The sequence below is a fragment of the Culex pipiens genome, chromosome 2, assembly GCF_016801865.2.
Source record: "Culex pipiens pallens isolate TS chromosome 2, TS_CPP_V2, whole genome shotgun sequence".
NCBI classification, from domain to species: domain Eukaryota; kingdom Metazoa; phylum Arthropoda; class Insecta; order Diptera; family Culicidae; genus Culex; species Culex pipiens.
Window position 1 is genome coordinate 115,243,009 of NC_068938.1, and position 20,602 is coordinate 115,263,610.

Here is a 20,602-nt window from a genome sequence, read left to right on the forward strand (position 1 = left end):
TGCTCAAATTTTGCAGGGTTTTTGATATTATCATGCAAAACATGCAAGAATCCTGACCACCCCCTCAATTACCAAACCTCCCAAAAAAATCGACTTTTTGCGATTTTTTAGCGAAACCCCTATTTTCAAACCGACGCGACGTCGTCGTGCTATCTTATCGCCATTTCGGCGTTCCGAGAAAAACGCGTTTTAATGATTGACCTTGAATAAACAAAAACAAGAGCACGCAATTTAAACAATAACAAACACGTTTTGTTTGGCTGACCATTCTGTGCACTGTCTCGAAGTTTTTGTTAAGTTGGTTGCTGGAGTCCCGAGTTATAATTACAAATGTCTACGGTAGTCTAACTTGTACGTGCGTCAAACGCGTTCTGACCTGAAATCCCTTTGGCCAGTTGTCGCACTTACATCAGTTTTCAGGGAGTGACAAGATAGCACGACAAGATTGAGTCTTCTTTTATATGTAGAGTGACAACAATGCACGGTGTTTTTCGGTTTTTATTGAATATATCAGGATTGAAATCGAATTTTGGGGATCTGCGAAGGTCAAAAGGTGAGGCATTGCGAGCTGCACAAAATGGCGTTCTTAACTCAATTTGGCCCAAAATGCACGTACGACAAGCACGACGGCGACGAAACGGTGATAGCTCAGGAACTACATATCTTAGAAGGTCAGTCTTTGGCTCAATTTTGAAGGGGATTGGACGTAGAATCAATTTCCGTGATCAAAATTTAGATTTATATGATTTTTCTACCTGCGCAGTTGCAAACATTAATTGGCCATATCTCAAAACAGCCCTATTTATTTATTTTATTTGACCTCACCATCGTATTCCCCGGCCAATTTTACATAAGAATCACTTATCGACAGAAATGAAAATGTTTCGTTCCAGAGATATCGAATTTTAAAGTTTTGAGTATTTGATGTACAGTATGTAAAAAAAGCCCGCATAAACGAGAACCCGCATAAAAAAGTACCATATAAAAACTTTTTTTCATATGGTAATTGAACTTTAAACTATATTGTTACTACCATTTCCAAAAATGTTTGACTACTATTTTAAAAATGGTATTTATATGGTTGGCATGAATTTTTACTATCTCACAAATGGTTTAACCATCTGGCATAAGGGTGGTTAGCAATGGTAACCTTAAAAAACTCAGTACTATTTTCGTCAAAAAACTGTTTGTTGTATGGTAAATAAATGGTTTATGTACTATTTGGCAAAAAGTAACCTTAAATCAAACAGTTCACAAATAGTTTAATATAGTTAAATTTTAATTTTGGGAAATTGAAAAACGATTTCACAAATAGTTACCATTTCTCAAAGTGTCATTGTATGATCCAATATGGTAATCAAATGGTAATTTTTTATCCGGGAACCTAAAAAAAACTTTTTGTTAAATGGTTTTCTCACCATTTCAGAGATCGTAACCACTATTTGAAAAATGGTAGGAAAACCTTTGAAATACCATATCGGAAATGGTACCCTACCATTTTTCATAAAGTTCGACCATCTGAGATGAGGGTGGTTAGCAACGGTAACCTTAAAAATCTCCGAACAACGTTTCGTCAGATTACCATTTGTGTAATGGTAAAAATAAAGTTAATTTTCGCGTGGAAGCGACCTTTTTCCTCCGGTTTTTACTGTTTCAGAAACGGTTTTTCAATGGTATTTTAAGGTTTTTTTTTACAACCCGCATAAACGAGAACCTTAAAAAAACTTTGTGTTAAATGGTTTTCTCACCATTTCAGAAATCGTAACCACTATTTGAAAAATGGTAGGAAAACCTTAAAAATACCATATCGGAAATGGTACTCTACCATTTTTCATAAAGTTCGACCATCTGAATTGAGGGTGGTTAGCAACGGTAACCTTAAAAATCCCCGAACAACGTTTCGTCAAATTACCATTTGTGTAATGGTAAAAATAAAGTAAATTTTCGGGAAAAAGCGACCTTTTTCTCTCGGTTATTAATGTTTGAGAAATGGTTTTGAAAAAGTATTTTAAGGTTTTTCTTACAATTTTTAACCTTGCGACTACTATTTCAGAAATGGTGTGTAAATGGTATTTTAGGGTTTTTCTTGCTATTTTTACCTAGCGCTTTCATATGGTTATTTAAGGTTTATCCTACATTTTTTCCCAGTTTCACTATTTCAGAAATAGTTTTCAAATGTTAAATTAAAGTTTATCATACAAATTTACACTTTTTGAGAAATAGTTTTGAAATAGTTTTTGAAAGTTTTTCTTACATTTTTTACCTACCTATTTTTTACAGAATTGTTCACTTTTTGACGGATGGTTCACAGCAATAATATTTGAACTTTAGCGGCTTAAATTCTAGTTGAATGTTGATTCTGTTTAGTTGATCATACTGCCAAAATCGTCCAAACCTGAAAAAGTAAGAAGAAAAAAATCACAAAGTATCAAGTTGAATATAATATTCAAAATATCATATGTACTTATCTGATTATGCAGATTGATTGATGCCAATCGTTTGTTCGCTTGGTCGCATCCTCGGCGGAACAATATTGTCGGCCGGCGGCAAAATCTCTTTTGATCACCGATCGAGTTCTCCAGCACCAGCTGTTCCGTTTTTATCAAGTTCTCCACGGCGCTGAAATGATCAACAAGAAAAATATAAACAAAGTATCTGGTAAATTAAATGATTTGTTTGAAAATTATACCTGCGCACAAAACGTAAACAACGACCAGCCGCACAAACGTTTCACTTCAGACTGTTTTTGCCTGCGCTAAGCGCTTGCCTGCGCGAGAGCAGGTAACGAAGCGTAGCGAGAGAAGAGAAAAGAGAGAACGCGCAAGGCAAATATTATTTTGCGTTGAATATAAATTATTGATAAATTGATTTAGAAATTTAATGCAAAAAGAGATTCTGCATTCAAAAGAAAGCAACCCCTAACTTTTTTGAAGATTGTGTTTCCTTTGATGGTTGGTGTAGATTATGCGAAACAATGAATAACTTTCGCAGAGGATCTGAAACTTAATTTCGCCGGGACAAAACGCACTATTTGTTTAAAATATCCCACTACACCTCCACATCACCGATTCCGTTGATGCTAGAGCACGGAACCGTAATTCCGCTGGTCAATCTAACTGACCTGATACTGTGAAGATCGACGTGCGATGGTAGAGAGCGGTCCAAAAGAATTTAATAACTTCCGCTCGTCACACTCGAGACATTCGTCGCTGACCTAGCGGAGAGTCGAAATCGACATTGGCACAGGTGCCACGACACCAGTGATTTCGCCCAACCAGTCTAGAAACACTGTTTTGTTCTGGCCATAATGTGTTAACATTGTGGAGCAAAACTGCTAGCTCCACGGCGGCCAAAAAATCCAACGCTGCCATAGTGATACGATCACTCACCGAAACACCGCGAATCAAAACCCGTCGAATTTCGCTCTAGTTTCTAGTTTCTTCTGAGCAGGTCGTTTGCGCATTTGCGACGGCGAAGGAGTCGCTGGGTTTTGCGCTCCCGCTTGAGCAGGTTCGGGTCGAGGTACCGGTTGAGCTGCTTCCGCCGGACGTGCCGCGCCTCGATCTTCATGCCGTCGCGTGTCGTCTCGAGGACCTTGATGTGCACCTGAAAGAAAACAACTCGGTTAGAGACGCGTTTTTTTTGGCTGTAGAATCGCTCAACGCACCGCATGTTTGTGCACGGCATCGGTAAAGTTCTGGATGCTTTCGGTCAGGTCCACGTTCAGGTTCTCTGACCGCTCTGACCCCATGAACCAGAGCGAGCAGAGTGTTGTCTGCGCCCTCGCCGCCGTCGTCCTTTTGGTTTTACTCCTGCTGCTCGAAGCACTTCGGGTTGACGTGGGCCAGGTTGATGTGCAGGATTCGCTCCAGGTTCTGGATTAGGTAGCGGATCTTGGACTCGACCAGTCCGCACCACTCGAGGTGGTCGTCGGTGTTGTTCGAGGTCACGAGCAGTACGATAAAGTAGCGATACTTGAAGAAGAAGCTCGGCGCCTCAAACAGCTTGTCCTAGCCGGCCTTGCCGAGCATGATTTCGTCCGTGATCTGCATGCCGCGGTTGAACTCGTTCAGCATGACCTTCCGCGTCGAGCTAGACACGTAGAAGGTCGAGTTTTGTTGCGGGTTTGCCGGCGTGATGATCGGCATCAGGTGGAACCGGCCCTGCACGTTCACCCGCGGATCCCACACTTGAAAGCTCAGATTCACGGTGTCCGGCCGCTTCAGGAACACCGGCTGGGGCCACTTTCAGCGGGAAAACACCAGAAAGAACTTGTGCACTTGCGTGGCCGCGACGACATTCGGGAGCTGACACGTCCTGGCCACCAGCATAGCCCACGACACACCTCCAAAGTAACCCAAAGAGTTGGAGTAGATTCCATGCTCTGAAAACAAAAAAAAACAGTGAAAAGAAGAAAACCCTAATATTAACAAAAACCCTAAAAGATACCAACCAAAGCTCAACTTACTCTTCGCCCACAGCTTGATCGAACGCAACGCCAGCCGAAAGTTGTCAATGTTGGGCACCGGCCGCAGGATCTCGTCGGTGGCGCGGCACCGGCACCGGTCTCTTCTAGGTGGATTAGTTGGTGAACGGTTGATGTATCGACCCAACAGGACGATCGCAGGGATCAGCTCCTGCTGGGACCACTAAAATGTTGGAAATCTTAGTTCCTCTAGACTGCATGAACATATCGAGGTCGGTGTAGCCCTCGGGCGGAAAGTTGTCCGTATCCAGCGTGGCTCAAAGTCCTAGCCGGACGTCTTCTGGGATTGCTCAACGGAAGCCGGCACGTTCTGCATCAGTTGGGCATCGGTGATCTGCAGCAAGCCCTTGCTGATGACCTCGCTGTAAAGGGACGGATCGCGGGTACTGAACTCTTCCAGCATTCCAGCGAAGTGATTCTCAGGAACCTTCTGTAACTTTAAATGAGCTTTGTTCAACATGTTTGAAAACTCGCTCTTCTTCTGCGGCTCGACCTGATTCCCTTTCTTCTCGTTGTTCTCCATGATCAGGGGGCCTTTTAGATGTTGAACTCCTCCTGGGCCTTGGCGTCGATCTCTTTCGCTTTCTCGTTGGCCTCCTGCTAGATAATGGCCATGGCAATTATGCGCTTGATCTCCTTCGGAATGTCTACGTCGCGGAGGGCCATTTTGGCAGCGTTTTGGTACGGCCTGGAATCACCATCACTGGAGAACCGGTGTAGTCTGGCGGAAGCTTATCACCGTCAGCAGTTCACAACGGCAGCAACAGGCTCTTTACATTTTTTCTTTTTAACTTTTTGATATTCAAAATATTTTGATTTTTTTCTTGTTATTTTCCTATTATGCCAGTTTGCTAGTTTTTATTTTTTTGCTTTTTTCTATTGTGCTTATTTGCTATCTTCCTGTTTCGTTTTTTTTCTATTTTGGCATTATGCTATTTTTTTCTATCTAAATTTTTTTATTCTTCAATTTTGGCTTATTGAAACTGAGTCATTTTGCTGTTTTGCTATTTTACTGGTTGGTTAGTTTGCTTTTAGCTTTCTCGCTAGTCTACTTGTTTGTTCTTTTTTTTGTATTTTACAATTTTACTGGTTTGCTATTTGGCATTTTTTTTTTCAGCGAACAGGGGAAACTCGATCATCGATTCGTCCCGGACGGATCAAAGCCAGAACGAGCTTTTTAATACTGGTGTTGCCAATCGAATCCTTCGCTGAATTTCCCACCCACCACGGAACAACTCGCGAACTAGCTTCGGACCATAGCCGAGATTTTTTAAATCAAATCCGACCCAAAAACGCACTGGATCGTTGCGTTGTCGACGTTTGATTGGACACGGCCTAAGCAAGCCAAGTGATACCGGTTCCCGGAGATCCGGACTTGCCTCATGATACGGTCCCTTGGTTTTGTGCTTCTTCTTGCCAACCCGAGTTGAAATCGGATGCCCGTTCTTTTTTTTATAGCAACATTCTCCGGCGGACTGAATTTTGTGGGCGGGTAAAAATGCGAGGCGAGATGCCACAACGTTTCGATTGAACCGGAACCAGCAGCGACGCGTTTTTGCCGTCGATTCACTCACGTTCCATCGCTGCTTTACTGCTGCTAGCACTCGACCGGATTTTGGGCGTCCTTTACATGCCGCCGCCGCCACCGTGACCACCACGGTGCTTCTGGTTCTTGCCTCGTCCTCCTCTTCACCGTCGTCGTCCTCGTCCATCACCTCGCCGGTGTAGTACAGGATGGCCTTCGGGATATACGGGCGCGCAGGAAGTGTCCGACTTCAGGAGTATCTACTTCTCGTCTACAACGTTCTTGTCGTCCTCCTGCACCTGGGCGGGTTTAAGAACGAGTCGTTTGGCAACGTTAAACCATTAAACCCTTTCATGTTGAACGGTTCATTGGTCGACGGTGCAACGCTTACTGTTTCGTAAAGTGAAAAGTGAACTCAAGTACGTAGCTCATCGGGTCGGTCTTGCAGACGATGTCCACTTTGGTCAAGTGGGTCAGAACCAGTTTGTCGTGCGGCTGGATCATGTCGGCCATGGTCCGAGTATTCTTGAATACCGTCAACCAGAACGCCGGAATCCTCGTCCTCGGACTCTACCTTCCACGCGGCCTCACCCACCTTCAACTCTGACTACCCAGTGATGACCGCTTTCCTGCGGTCCCCCAGCGGCTGGCACAGCTCCTGATATTTGCCCTCCTGCAGGTGCTTCAACGCGTTCACCTGGTGCTGGTCATTCTCCGGCAGGATCTTAATCACAGTTGTCGCCTCCTTCATCATCATCCAGCGCGATGCACATCTTATATCCGCCGGTTTGTCCAAAAAGTCCGGATCATGGTCTTCCGACGCCGACTCCACATCTTTTCCGGCACTCTCAGTTCCAGCCGTTCTTCTTGGAAAAACTCTGCCCACAAACGGACGGAACTAGTTGCAGCGCGAACCCGGAATCTGTAGCAACGTACGCGAAGGGACACACCACACGTCGTCGCGTAGCACAAGTTCTTTCCTTACAGCCCAGGTTCAGTTGCTCCCGCTGCTTCATCAAAAATTCAGAAAAAAAACAAAACATCAACAAAAACATAAACAAGGCCTACCGTTCTGTAGTGTTAGTCTATATTAAACTAAAAAAAAACTAAATGTGAGGGAAAATCTAATATTTTTGAATATAATGAAATGCAAATATATGGAGATGATTTTAGTAACATAATGACTAACTTTGCGCTCGTTAATTTGAATATTGGAGTGAAAAAAACTAAATTTTTAAATATTTTTTCAAAGTTTCAGTTGACTACCTGGCACGGTCACTGTTTGCATAACAGTGGCGACATCTATGTTTTTCAATCTAGTTCTACGCAAATGACACCAGGGGGATCTTTTAGGAAACTGGCCGTCAGGTGTTCCATTCCTCAAAATGATCAACTCACATTTTGGGTGTATCGCCCAGTTTTGACATTTCTCTCCTTCTTCGCAAACGCCCTCCCAGTCACGGCGTTCTAGCAGGATTCTGGAAGAGTTCTCACAGAGGTGGATATTCTAACAGCATTCTAGCAGAAATTTTCTACTAATTTGCAGGATTCTGGCAACCAGCTGCAGCTAGAATATTTCGTGACTGGGCTCAAGCTGATTCATCTGTGAGAAACCGGCGCAACCAGAACAAACAACAACAACAAATCTGTCGTCGCAAGTCCATGTTTAAAAAAAAGTTATGTTAAACAAAACTTTTAGTGAATTTCTGCTCGGAAACTAGGCTTCGTATTGGGTTTGTATTTTGTATATGAAGAATTGGAGAACAGAGCGGCGGATCGTTTGCCTGATGTGGCTTTCGATGCTGGTTCGATTTTAGTTGGTTGGATGGGAATAAAGGTGGTCAACCACGATTGAAGGGAAGTTGTTGCAGGGAGGACAGGAAATAATTCAGGTTTTTGATTGTGTGCCGCTTGTGGAAAATCTCTTCGGATAGTAAGGATAGGGCTCGTGCAAACAACGTGGCTACGTGACTACCAAAATTCAAATTCGAGATTCTTCAAATGATTGAAAAAATATTCCAAGAAAGTGCACCCCGTATTGTTAACATCACTTTATTTTTATTTTTTGCATGATGGGCGCCAAAATGGGGATTACGCTCCGAGGCACAATTTTTATTCAAAATAATAATAAAACCTGGTTGAATTTGGTGAAACATATTAGAAAATCATTACAATATTTCGAACAGATATATAATATCGCGTATTGAAGTTAACCATTTGAACTTTAAAATAACCTTTTGATTTAGGATAACTATTTCAGTAAACATCCTCAAAAAGTTTTTCAAAGTCATTCAGAAAAAAATCACCATTACAAACTTTTTAAAAACCCTAATTATAACGGTAACTATTTGACAAATGATCATCCAAGTTCGCCAGTTGAACCATTTGAATTTTAAATTTACCTTATGATTTAGGGTAACCATTTCAGAAAACATCCAGAAATAGTTGTTCAAAGTTATCAAGAAAATTGTTGACCATTATGAACATTAAAATAACTCTATAACGTATGGTAACCATTTAACAAATAGTTATCGAGGTCCGCCAAATAACATTATTACAAATGGTGACCATATTTCATAAGGTTTTTTTAAGTTCCACACTGCAAACGATATAGTTTTCGTTTATCCGGGAATTTTTAACCTTGCTGCTACTGTTTTACAAATGGTTCGTAAATGGTTTTTAGGGTTTTTCTTGCTATTTTTACCGAGCGCTACTATTTTAGAAATAGTTTTCACATGGTTATTTAAGGTTAATTCTATAATTTTCTCCCAGTTCCACTATTTGAGAAATAGTTTTCAAATGGTTTTTAATAGTTTTTCTAGCATTTTTTACCTACCTAATTTTTACAGAATTGTTCACTTTTTGACGGATAGTTCACAACAATAATATTAAAACTTTTTTGGCTTTAATTCTAGTTGATTGCCGATTCTGTTCGGTTGATCATACTGCCAAAGTCGTCCAAACCTAAAAAAAATAAGAAAAAAAATCACAAAGTATCGAGTAGAATGTAACATTCAAATATGTGTACTTATCTGATGATTCAAATGATTTCCTTGATTAATGCCAATCGTGCGTTCGCTTCGATTTTGTTTTGTCGGTCGGCTGCCGCCGAATCCTCCAGCACCAGCTGTTCCGTTGTTTCAAGTTCTCCACGGCGCTGAAATGATCAACAAGAAAAATGTAAACAAAGTCTGGTAAATCAAATGATTTGTTTGAAAATTATACCTGCGCACAAAACGTAGACAACAACCAGCCGCACAAACGTTTCACTTCAGACTGTTTTTGCCTGCGCCAGCCTGCAACGAGTGCAGGTAACGAGCATAGCGAGAGAAGAGAAACGAGAGAGCGCGCAAAGCAGAGTAATAATACTCTGCCTGGCGCGCTCTTTCGTTTCTCTTCTCTCGCTACGCTCGTTACCTGCTCTCGCAAATATGCCGTAAATCCAAAATTATCAACTGTTGAAAAATGATTCGCTCATACAATTGAAATAAAGTAACAATTATCACAAACATGATATGCTTAAAATTGAATCGTCAACGAAACTCAAAGGAATTGTAGCGCATCAAAAGGAACCGACATTTTCGAGCCTTTTTGTTCTTGAGCTCCTCAGTTTGTTTTCTCTTTTTGTTGGTTTAGATTCTGTCAATTAAAATTGGTAAACTTCGGATTGGCTTTCTTTGGCAGCTCAAATGTGGGTAAAATCCAGGGCCAAGTAAGCCAAATGATGTCCACATAACTTGGTACTACTGGTGCAGCTGCACGACGAACACTTCACCGTAAAGTGAATGCCTTTACCATATGGTTCACAAACTCTCTGCCAAAGTTGTCATTCTTCGCTTTTATCAGCCCCACCATCGTTGAGTAGATCGTACACTTTTCCGGCAACTTAGTCAGACAAAATCTTGTTCCGGAAGTTGCCCAAATCCGACTCCAGCACAAACCCAACCCCTTATGAAGCTACAGACAAAAAAGTTTGATTCTTTCATTTGAAAACAAAACTTAGTCAAATTTGGTAAACGCTTTTTGCAAATTCTAACTATTTTTCAAATGGGTATTTAATGTTTCTATATGGTAATCGTGAATCAATATGAACCATTTGAACTTAAAAACCACCTTATGATTTAGGGTAACCATTTGAGTAAACATCCTCAAATAGTTTTTTAAAGTCATCAAGAAAATAGTTGACCATTACAAACATTCAAATAACTCTATTACTAATGGTAACCATTTGACAAATAGTTATCAAGGTCCGCCAAATAACATTATTACAAATGGTGACCATAACTCATAAGGTTGTTTTAAGGTCCTCACTAGAATTCATATAGTTTTCGTTTATCCGGGAGTATGTACACCCCTTAGGCACTATGCACATTTTGTGATGAAACATGTAAACAATTCAAAGTTTGACAGAAACCTAGTACTAAGTTTAGTTCAGAAACTCATGCCGAACATTTTGCTATAAAAAGCTCACGAAAAGATGATTTTCATAAAAAGTTATATAACAAAATTTGTATTTAATACTATTACATAAATCAAAAAAGGTGCAAAAAAGTTTGTACACCTTTCGAAAAAGTATTTAAAAACGTGGGTTTTTTAGAAAACCTAGATTTATGGGTACCAAAAGATCGGAAATTTTATGCCCTTTCCGATGCCACATAGGTTGACCGGTTCGGATGCCGGCAGATTTTCCGACGACGTAATTCCGGGTTGCTACGAAATTCCAACGAAAAATATATTCTAGCAATACAAAGACCCCCAAACGGTGTTATACCCACTCCAAAATGTTTCTTTAGCAATTCTATGGTAATATATTGACATTTAGTTAAATTGAAAGTTTGCAAAATTAAGTTTAGATAAGTTTTATATAGAATTTCCAGAGTTATATAAAATTTTATACTAAGTATTTAGTAAACTTTATATTCAATCCAAATTACTTTCTTAATCAGTCAAGGATGCCTATTTGGAGTTGGGAGACTGGATGTATTGTGATTTGTCAACAAATAACATTAGTTATGTTAATTTTTCGAAACAAACTTTTTTTGCACTTTTTTTTTATTTCTGTAATAGTATTTGTTATATAACTTTTTATGGAAATCATCTTTTCATGTGCTTTTTATAGCAAAATGTTCGGCGTGAGTTTCTGAACAAAACGTAGTACAATGTTTCTGTCAAACTTTAAATTGTTTACATGTTTCATCACAAAATGTGCATAGTGCCCAAGGGGTGTAAATACTTTTTTTACATACTGTAGGTAATGCATCAGCTTATTCGCTGTATCTGTAAAAGCACACAGGAGAGCTGATCAATAACTGCTACCTGACCATTGATGAAATATGATTTCATAATAAATGATCTTTAGCAAAATGGGCAAAAATTAACTTTATAACATTGCAGGAAACTGGAGTATAATCGTGAATGTTAACAAATAATATGAATAATGTTAAAAAATCTCGTACTTGTGTCAAATGCGTTCTGACTTGAAATTTCTTTGCCCTTCGTCGCACTTACATCAATTTTTAGGCTGTGTCAAGATAGTACGAAATTATTGAAAAATCTTTCATATAGGGGAAATATACCCTTTCTAATCAAACACCTATCTTCGTCATATGGAGAGTTTGATGCTCGATTAAAGCTCCAAAAATACTATTTAGGCTGTAAACTTACCAGCAACAGCACCGCCTCGAGTAAGCACGCAAATGTATGCCACTTACTGGCCAAAAATATCAAATTTAATGCACTTTTGATCATAATTTCTATTTTGCGAGACCATTTCTCATCATTTTGGTGGCACACACATCCACACGCATGATCAGAGGTTAACTGCTTAACGAAAGTCGCCATCAATATCCTTTCACTTGCGCTAACGATTTCAAGGCGCTTAAGATATAAAATTGCTTCCAACTACCGGCAACATGTTCTTTTGACCGTTACTTAGTCACTCACTTGAAAAATAATCCCGAAACATGTAAATAATTAGCAAGCGCCATCAAAAAAACAAACGCGCCAAGTCTTTTGACGTTTCAATCTTGATGACCCATTCCAAGTACAGATTGTCGAGGGAGACAGATTGGCCGATGCAAAATAAATCGGCACTGGCAACGTATGTTTTGCGCTTGCAACACTGCCAGTTTTGCTGGGCGTAAAGGGCGGTTGGTGTCCAGCACGTTTGGTGTCCAGAAACATTGGCCAATCTGTTTGCCTTGACAATCTGTAATTCCAAGCGAAGCCTGAAGAAAACCGAGCGAGAGGCAAAGGCAAATAAAGAACAAAGGGTGGCCACCAACACCACCAGCAGCGCTTGTGGTGTTGCCAGGAAACTTTCTCTATAAATGCTACTTTTCGTGAGTGTTCGCTCAAAATTTCATCAATTTTGGCAGCACGAAGCAGGCCCAAACGAACGTTGGAAGAAAAAAAGAACTAAGCTGAAAATACAAAAATGGGCGTGACCCAATGCACACGACTGATTAGAATGCGTTTTTGAAATATTTTTTTTAAATGCTTGGTAAAGAAATAGCATAACTTTTAATAAAAGTGAAAATAAACAGAAATGTTCTCAAAAAGTTGCTCAACTCGTTGGTGTACTTGGTTTTACTGAATTTCAAGGAACACTCCAGATTATCCAACATCATTCAAACAAGACCGCTTATTAGGCTTAAAATGGGTTTATTTCCCCTAAAAAGCGATACAAATGCACGGAGATTTTTCTGTATTTTTTATAATATCTAAGGATTGAAATCAAATTTTGGGGATCTGTGAAGGTCAAAAGGTGAGGCATTATGAGCTCCACAAAATGCCGTTCTTAACTCAATTTGACCCAAAAGGCACGAGTGACAAGTCAGCACGACAGCAAAGATTTAAGAAATGATGCCTAAGATTTTCTTGTCATGAGCTCAAAATGGGATACTGTACTGTATACCTATAGAATAATTCCCATGTTTTAATAATGAGAATCAAGGCACGAAGTATTTCATTTGCTCCAATAAACCATATCTCTATAACACTGGCGATATTTACACTCTCATAATAGCTTTAACATCCATAAAAGCCATTACGAACAACATATTCATAATCGTAAGTTTTGATAAAGAAAGAATTTTATCGTTTAATAAAAAGTCCTTTATGGGATCGGGTCAAAGCCGAGGCAGGTCCCAATAGCAACGCCAGGCCAAAGGGATCGAGCGAAGGCATTTCATAACCTATCATATTGAAAATGGGACTACCTTTTCTGTGTCTCGCACCCTACCTCCCCAACGGGCTTTACCGGCCTCTGGAATGTCTATATCTGCGGGAAGAATGTGTGTGTGTATGAAATAGTAGGGAAATCCTCTCGATTTGCTCCTGCAGCAGCCACCGCACGCTTAGAGCATCGTCATCGCTTTAATCTTTTATGACATCGACCGTTATGCTCTTCCTCGGTTGGGTTCAAACTGTTCAACCCCCACCTTCCTTTGGGTGGGAGAACCGATTTTTTGGGGACCCCAAAGCACAACAAATATTTGATGGGAGCAGGAAGACTGACACAATTCACGCTCTCGTTCTCGGAAGCACTTACGTTCAGGTTTTCTGCATAAAACTCCACGTTCTAAACAGTTTTTCCATCCCTTTCCCATCAGCCGAAGGTGTTGGCTAAAGTTGTGCTGTGAAAAGAAGCTGTGCGGAAGGGTAAGATTGTGTAAATTTCGTTTTTCTGCATGAGATCATTACATTTCATGGCTTATACGTGATTACCAAATATGACCTCTGCGGGTGGTGGAAAAATATCTGCCAGCAATAAATGCTACTTACGAGAGGAATTTGCTTGATTTTTTTTATTTATCTAAACCAGGAATGACGTTTTCTTCTGGTTTTAATATTGTTGCATTATCAGACGCAATATTAAAATAAATTTAAAAGATAGTAGAGTTACTTTATTGTTAATCCTTTTTTCTGTGTTAAAACTAATCCCATAGTTTTCAAAATACAATCTAATCTAATTTAACACAAACGCACCCAAGTAACATTTTAGGCTTTATCAAAGCTGTCACAACCGCTATAAAACCTATCAGCCAAAACCAACATTAAACCCCCTTAGTCGTAACAAAATCCCCAGAACCTTGATAAACCCCACTTAAAACCCAAAAGGACCTCCGCAAAAGGTTGTTACGGCCTATTTATTTTAATTTGCAAATTTCACACCTCAATTTCAAAACATCAAATTTTACGGAACTACTTGTTTTATATATAGATTCCTTTTTCTATTATTTTTCAATAAACAAAAAAATATATAAATATAGTTTTTAACGTGACACATTTTTTTTCTCTAGATTTCAAAATAGTTTCCACGTAGTTTATGGCTTTGGTCAATTTTTTTTAACGAGATCTAAGTCATGTGTATTTTCATTTATTGAACTGTTTTTTTTTTTTGTTTAAATTCGACTTATAAAGTAAAAAAGATTTCGCTGAATTGCATACAGTTTATCTTTTTAGATTTAATTGAAATTCACATAATACAAAGTTTAACATTTTGTCCAATCAAAAAGATTAAAATAACTTGAATTTTCTGCTATATTTTGACAAGTACATTTTTTAAAGGTTTTCTCATTTAAAAAATAAATAAAATGAAAATCAAAATCTGAACAGAAAACTTAAAAAAGTTGTATTTTTTTTAAATTATACGGAAACTATCCACACAAATAACAAAATATCGTGAAAATTAAACAAGATCAGAAAAAATCTGAAATGTTCTTAAAATGTTTTTAATATTACATTTTAAGAACATTTCAGATTTTTTCTGAGTCCTGTTTAATTTTCACGATATTTTGTTATTTGAGTGGATAGTTTCCGTATAATTTGAAAAAATACCACTTTTTTAAGTTTTCTGTTCAGATTTTGATTTTTGTTTTAATTTTTTTTTATGAGAAAACCTTTAAAAAATGTACTTGTCAAAATGTCGCAGAAAATTCAAGTTATTTAAATCTTTTTGATTGAATAAAATGTTAAACTTTGTATTAATATGAAATTCAATTAAATCTAAAAAGATAAACTATAAGCAATTCAGCGAAATCTTTTAATAATAATATTCAATAAATCTTTAATAAACCTAGCTTGAATCTTAAGATTACTTCCAGAGTTATACAGTCCAGACTCGATTTTCAGAAGGCCTCGGAAAAATGTCAGTCCGGATAATCGAATATGCGGATAATCGATTCACGAAACATTTTTTTTGTCTCATTTGACCCATGAACTACTCTAAAATGATTAAAAAATGTTGAATCCAAGATGGTGGCCGAAACGGCGAAGATAACATATTGAAAAAATGCAATTCAAAATTTAAAAGGAAATCAAATATTTAAATTTGAATAAAATGAGGTCGTAGAGCTTAAAACGAAAAAAATATTATTTGGTCATGATTTGATTATCCGAAGTCCCATACAAACCTTCAGATCATCGAACTTCGGATAATTGAGTCACGATTTTACCTTTAAAATAAAGTAGTAGTCAAATTGTTTTTACCACGAATGGAAATGTTACTAAATTTAGTTAGTTTCCTAAGAAAATCTGAAATTGATGCTCTAAAAAGAAATATATTCTCGGAATAATTTTCTCTAATCCAATGGAATTCAATGTATCATTCTATATTCTGATTGCTTGCTCCTCCAGTCAATGATATATTGACTTAGCCAATAGGATGTTTCTACTGTAAATTACTTTCACATGAATGTTTGCTTTTAATTGAATTCTTTTAAAAAAATGATCACAAATGACTTTAACAAGTTTTGGTTGAAAATTCCAAAATTTGTAAAAAAATAAACTTTTTGGTAAAAAAAATAACTGCAATCAAATGATTGAAAATATTATTCTTGTAAAAAGTGGATGATTACGAGAACAAATTTTCACTTATTTTTGTTAACATCATGTAAGTATTCAGCAGCATTCACTTTTTAATGAACGCTGTATTTTTTTTTTTTTTTTGTAATAATTCAATTCCATTTGAAAAGATAGGCTCCGATCGGGCTCAAATTTTTTCTGGGGGTTCCTTGGCCAAAACAATTAGACCCGTATTTTTTGTTTGGCCATTAGAGTGACCTACATCGTGCTAGGGTGGTTCGAAAAATGGCAATTTTCGTCATTTTTGCAAAAACCAGTTTTTTTTAAAATCATATCTCCGCGTCATTTTATTCGATTTTAGCTGTCTTAGACGCAAAAGAAAGGTGATTGGTTTGGCTATTTGAGAAAAATAGTAAAAAATTTCAAAAATCTGGCTAAACATTTGAAAAAGTCGTATGAAAACTTAAAATGGCGTTTTGACCGTGTTTGGACCAAAGAGCCTATGTCTTAAAGTTTTTTTTATCGGATTCCTCGGAAAATTTCACATAAGGCCGTTGCAAATATTTTTTGAAGTTTATGTCGAGGGGGGGCAAAAAATTGAAAAAGTATAAAAATAAAATTATAACGAGCCATGGTTTGAACATTTGAATGAAAAAGGCGTTTTAAAATGCATTATACACCTGTCCAGTTGTTTTGCCATCATTAATTCTCAAAATACATAAGTACTGACGAAAATTTTATTTTTTGCGATTTTTTTTACATTGGAATTTCATAAAAATTCAAAACATTTTTCAACAAGCCCAAACATGCTAAATATGATTATCAATGCAGAAAAACGTATTTAAGATTGTTTTCAGTTGATTAGACTTCTATTTTTATGGTATTTTTTTTGTGTTTTTTGAAAAATATTTTTTTTGAACCCAGAATTTTCAGACCAATTTTGAATGGAAGGGCGACATAAACTTTGAAAAATATTTGCAACGGTCTAGTTGCCGAAATCGGCAAAAAATCAATCTTTTTCACTTAAACTGCGATAACTTAAAAATTTCAGTTAGAGTTCTTCATGTAAGGGTACTCAAATATTTAATTAAAATACGCAGCTTTTGGTACCCTAACATGTATAGGTCATCGCTGAAATTTTTAAGTTATCGCAGTTTTTGTTAAAAAAGTTTATTTTTTGCCGATTTCGTCATTTTCCTGTTTTTGTGCGTGGCGCGTCGAAAAACTCTATTTTCAAAAAATCATATCTCGGGTGAGTTTTCAAAAAGCCGTAAGAGCCACCGTGACCTCCGACACTAATATTCGTTTTTCTCCAAATTGTAACAAAATTTCATTTATTTTTAGTTTGGGGCACTTGAAAGACGTGTAGATGAACAATCTTAAGCATTTTTGAAATTGGTTTTTCGTAAGTAGGTCGAATACCGAGGGAAAAAGGCTTTGTTTACCATTGGCTCTTACGGCTTTTTGAAAACTAATCCGAGATATCTCGGAGACGTACGGTTCGACATCGCCAATTTCTTGAAAAAAAGCAAAGCAATCCACTTTAACTACCCCCGGGTCTTTTGTGGGCTCTGTTGCAAGTTTCTGCTCATTTCTAGGCGTCCAAAGATTATGTGTGGTGAGTCACTCAAAACCTCTTTTACGCTAATGGACCGACGTTTTACTTCCCCATCCGATAGAAGGCACTTTTTGAAATGTTATGTGAATTTTCCGAGGAATCCGATAAAAATATTTTCAGACCTAGGCTCTTTGGTCCAGACGCGGTCAAAACGCCATTTTAAATTGTCATACGACTTTTTCAAATGTTAAGCCAGATTTTTGAGACTTCTTACTATTTTCTCAAACTAAACACCTTTCTTTTGCGTCTAAGACAGCTAAAATCGGATGAAATGACGCGGACATATGATTTTTTGAAAAAAGTGGTTTTGCGAAAAATGACGAAAATTGCCATTTTTCGAACCACCCTAGCACGATGTAGGTCACCCTAATGGCCAAACAAAAAAATACGGGTCTAATTATTTTGGTCAAGGAACCCCCAGAAAAATTTTGAGCCCGATCGGAGAACTTTTTTTCGGTTTAGGCTCTTTTCAAATGGAATTGCTGACAGCATTTTATTCCAGCGTGCCTAATGTTGCCATATCAGCACTTTGACATTCAATTATAGCTCATTAAAAGCGTTTTCAACTGAAATCGAGTGATAGATAACTAAATAAGAAGTGAGCAAGCAAGTTTCTATCAAAAGTTTTGCAAATTTAGTTGTTTATAAAGTGAAAAACAGCAAATTGGATGGAGTTAGGAGCGAGTGCTTAACCTGCCAAACATGCGACAATTTTTCCTAATACATACTAATAAAATTTATTTAATAATCCTTCAAGGATGAAATATTTATTTTGTTGTTATTTCAAAGAATTGATTTGAGAAAATTGATAAATTTCACGGGATTTCACGGTAATCTTCAAATTTCACGCTGTCCGCGAAATCGTGAAAAATCACTAACCCTAATGATAAGATTAAGCCCCAAGCAGTTTGCTTGTCAATATTAATAATTGCAGTACATCCGAGAACACCCTAAAATGTAATACAAAAATTATAATGTTCAGCTCTACAGCGTTGTGTTTACCGCAGAGGATGACAGATGCGTGGACATACCGTCCAATTTACTCTTTTTTATGTGCTATATAGGTAGTGTTTAGTGTAAAAATAGAGTGATATATAATCCATCATATGCAATATAATGATTATTCAATAACATTCATCCAATAACCACTCTCCCCAGGCATATAAACAGCGACACAAAAGAAATGAAAATTCACACGAATAAAACAGGACTGCGCGTCTCCACAGGTAGCGCACTAATGATCTCACAAGTATGCACAGAATTCAAATACAAACTAAAATAAGCCTAAATCATTAGTTTATCCGATTCAATCAGTATATTTTCAAAAACAAGAGATTTCATTTTTTTTTTAAATCCAACAATTTGTATGACATGTCCCAAGATAGCATCTTGTAGACTGTGTTGACTTTACAAAACGACATCATTTATTCTTTTTTTAGACCAAAATAGTCAGCATACAACAGGCGAAATACTTACCAGTTATTTTGAATAATACGATCCTAAGTTGTAAAACGATGAACACTATATAAAACTGGTAACTATACTGTAAGTTAAATTCTTTTTACAGATTCGATTCGATTGCAAACTTTGTTTTTTTTTTCTTTCCTCTTTCAGCTAACAATTTCCCTCCCTCGAACCAACGTCATCGCTCACGTTCTGTGGTTTTGACAGCAATTGTTTTCCCGCGTCTGCTCGATGGCAGCGTTCCATTTACTCGCTGTCAATGTTTGTCAGGCTCTGTGCACTTGTTAACGTCTTGTACTCTCATATTTTCCACTACATGATTACAGCGGCAGCTCTTCCATGGCCTCGGGTGGTTCCATTTTCTCCCGTCCTGCCTCGTCCCTGTCTGGTGTCGCTGTGTTGCACGACGAGCGGGAAAATGCTGCATTTTCATTTCACCATTCTATTGTCATTCCAAATTATAGCATGTCAGCAGCACTGCAGTCAGGAAAAATGATGAGAGAAAATAAGTCTACCACCAACAGAACCACCAGTAGGGCGCGAGTCCTCGCAAAACCACGTGGCAAGAGGGTTTTTTTTCGAACGCCGCAGCAGCCAGAAGCAACGACAACGAACGTCGAGACGAGTGACGCAAGGACAGAAAGGATAACCGTCGCCCAAGGGCGTCAGGGAGGAAAATAATTTTCCCGCCACACTGTGTTGGTGAACTTGGTGGTTGCACAGTGGAATGGTTTTGCTCAAAAATATGGAAATAAAATTAAACCTCGTTGAATTGACTTGTGTTAAAACTCATCATTTTGCAACTGTTTACATGAACTTAAAGTTTGATGTTCAAACAGTACTTTTGTGACTTTTAATAAAATGAACCGATGTTAGGATTATACTAAAAGCAAAGCAATCCACTTTAACGACCCCCGGGTCTTTTGTGGTCTCAGTTGCAAGTTTCTGCTCATTTCTAGGCGTCCATGTGTGTCATGTGTGATGAGTCACCAAAAACCTCTTTTACGCAAATGGACCGACGTTTTACTTCCCCATCCGATACACGAAGAAAAAAGAGTTCCCAAAATCGTGAACAAGCGTTCATGAAAATGGGAACCTCGAACAAAGTGTTCAAATCCCATGGTACGATTTTGATAAACGTACCATGAAATTTGAACACTTAGTTCGTGGTTCCCATTTTAATGAACGGTTGTTCACGATTTTGGGAACTCTTTTTTCTCCGTGTAGAAGGCCAGGAGGATAAGGCGGGATTATACTCATTTAAGTTGAAAACCTAAAAAAAATTGTTGTTTCAAAAATTGTGTCCATCGTCGTCCAAAACTGAGAAAAATCTCAACAGTTTACTTATTTTGGATATTTCATATCCGACCTTTGGTAACTGAAGTTTGACCTTAGTTTTTGCTTTTGCTTTTGTGTCTTCTAGTGTCAGATATTTTTGGCAGCAATTAGCGAAAACAAATCAGCAGAATGCTGGTTTTGATTTTGTTTAGCTGCTGGTTTTAGCGACAAATAAACGCTGGTTAATCGAAAGGTTTTGTAAACACAGGCGTTGGACAAAATGATCGGGACAGGCAAAATTTTGTCAAAATTCAAAAGCTCATAACTTTGCGAAAATTTATCCGATTTTGATGCTTCAAGTAGCATTATAAAGGAAAATTATTCTAGTTTTTGAATATGTAATGGAACAAGGTAACGATCCATG

General features: G+C 37.9%; 2 pseudogenes; both read right to left on the minus strand.

Moving 5' to 3' along the window:
• Positions 1 to 2,124: 2,124 nt before the first annotated feature.
• On the minus strand, positions 2,125 to 5,009 carry LOC120426637 (poly(A) polymerase gamma-like; annotated as a pseudogene).
• A 402-nt stretch (positions 5,010 to 5,411) lies between these two features.
• On the minus strand, positions 5,412 to 6,980 carry LOC120426642 (uncharacterized; annotated as a pseudogene).
• Between the last annotated feature and the right edge of the window lie 13,622 nt (positions 6,981 to 20,602).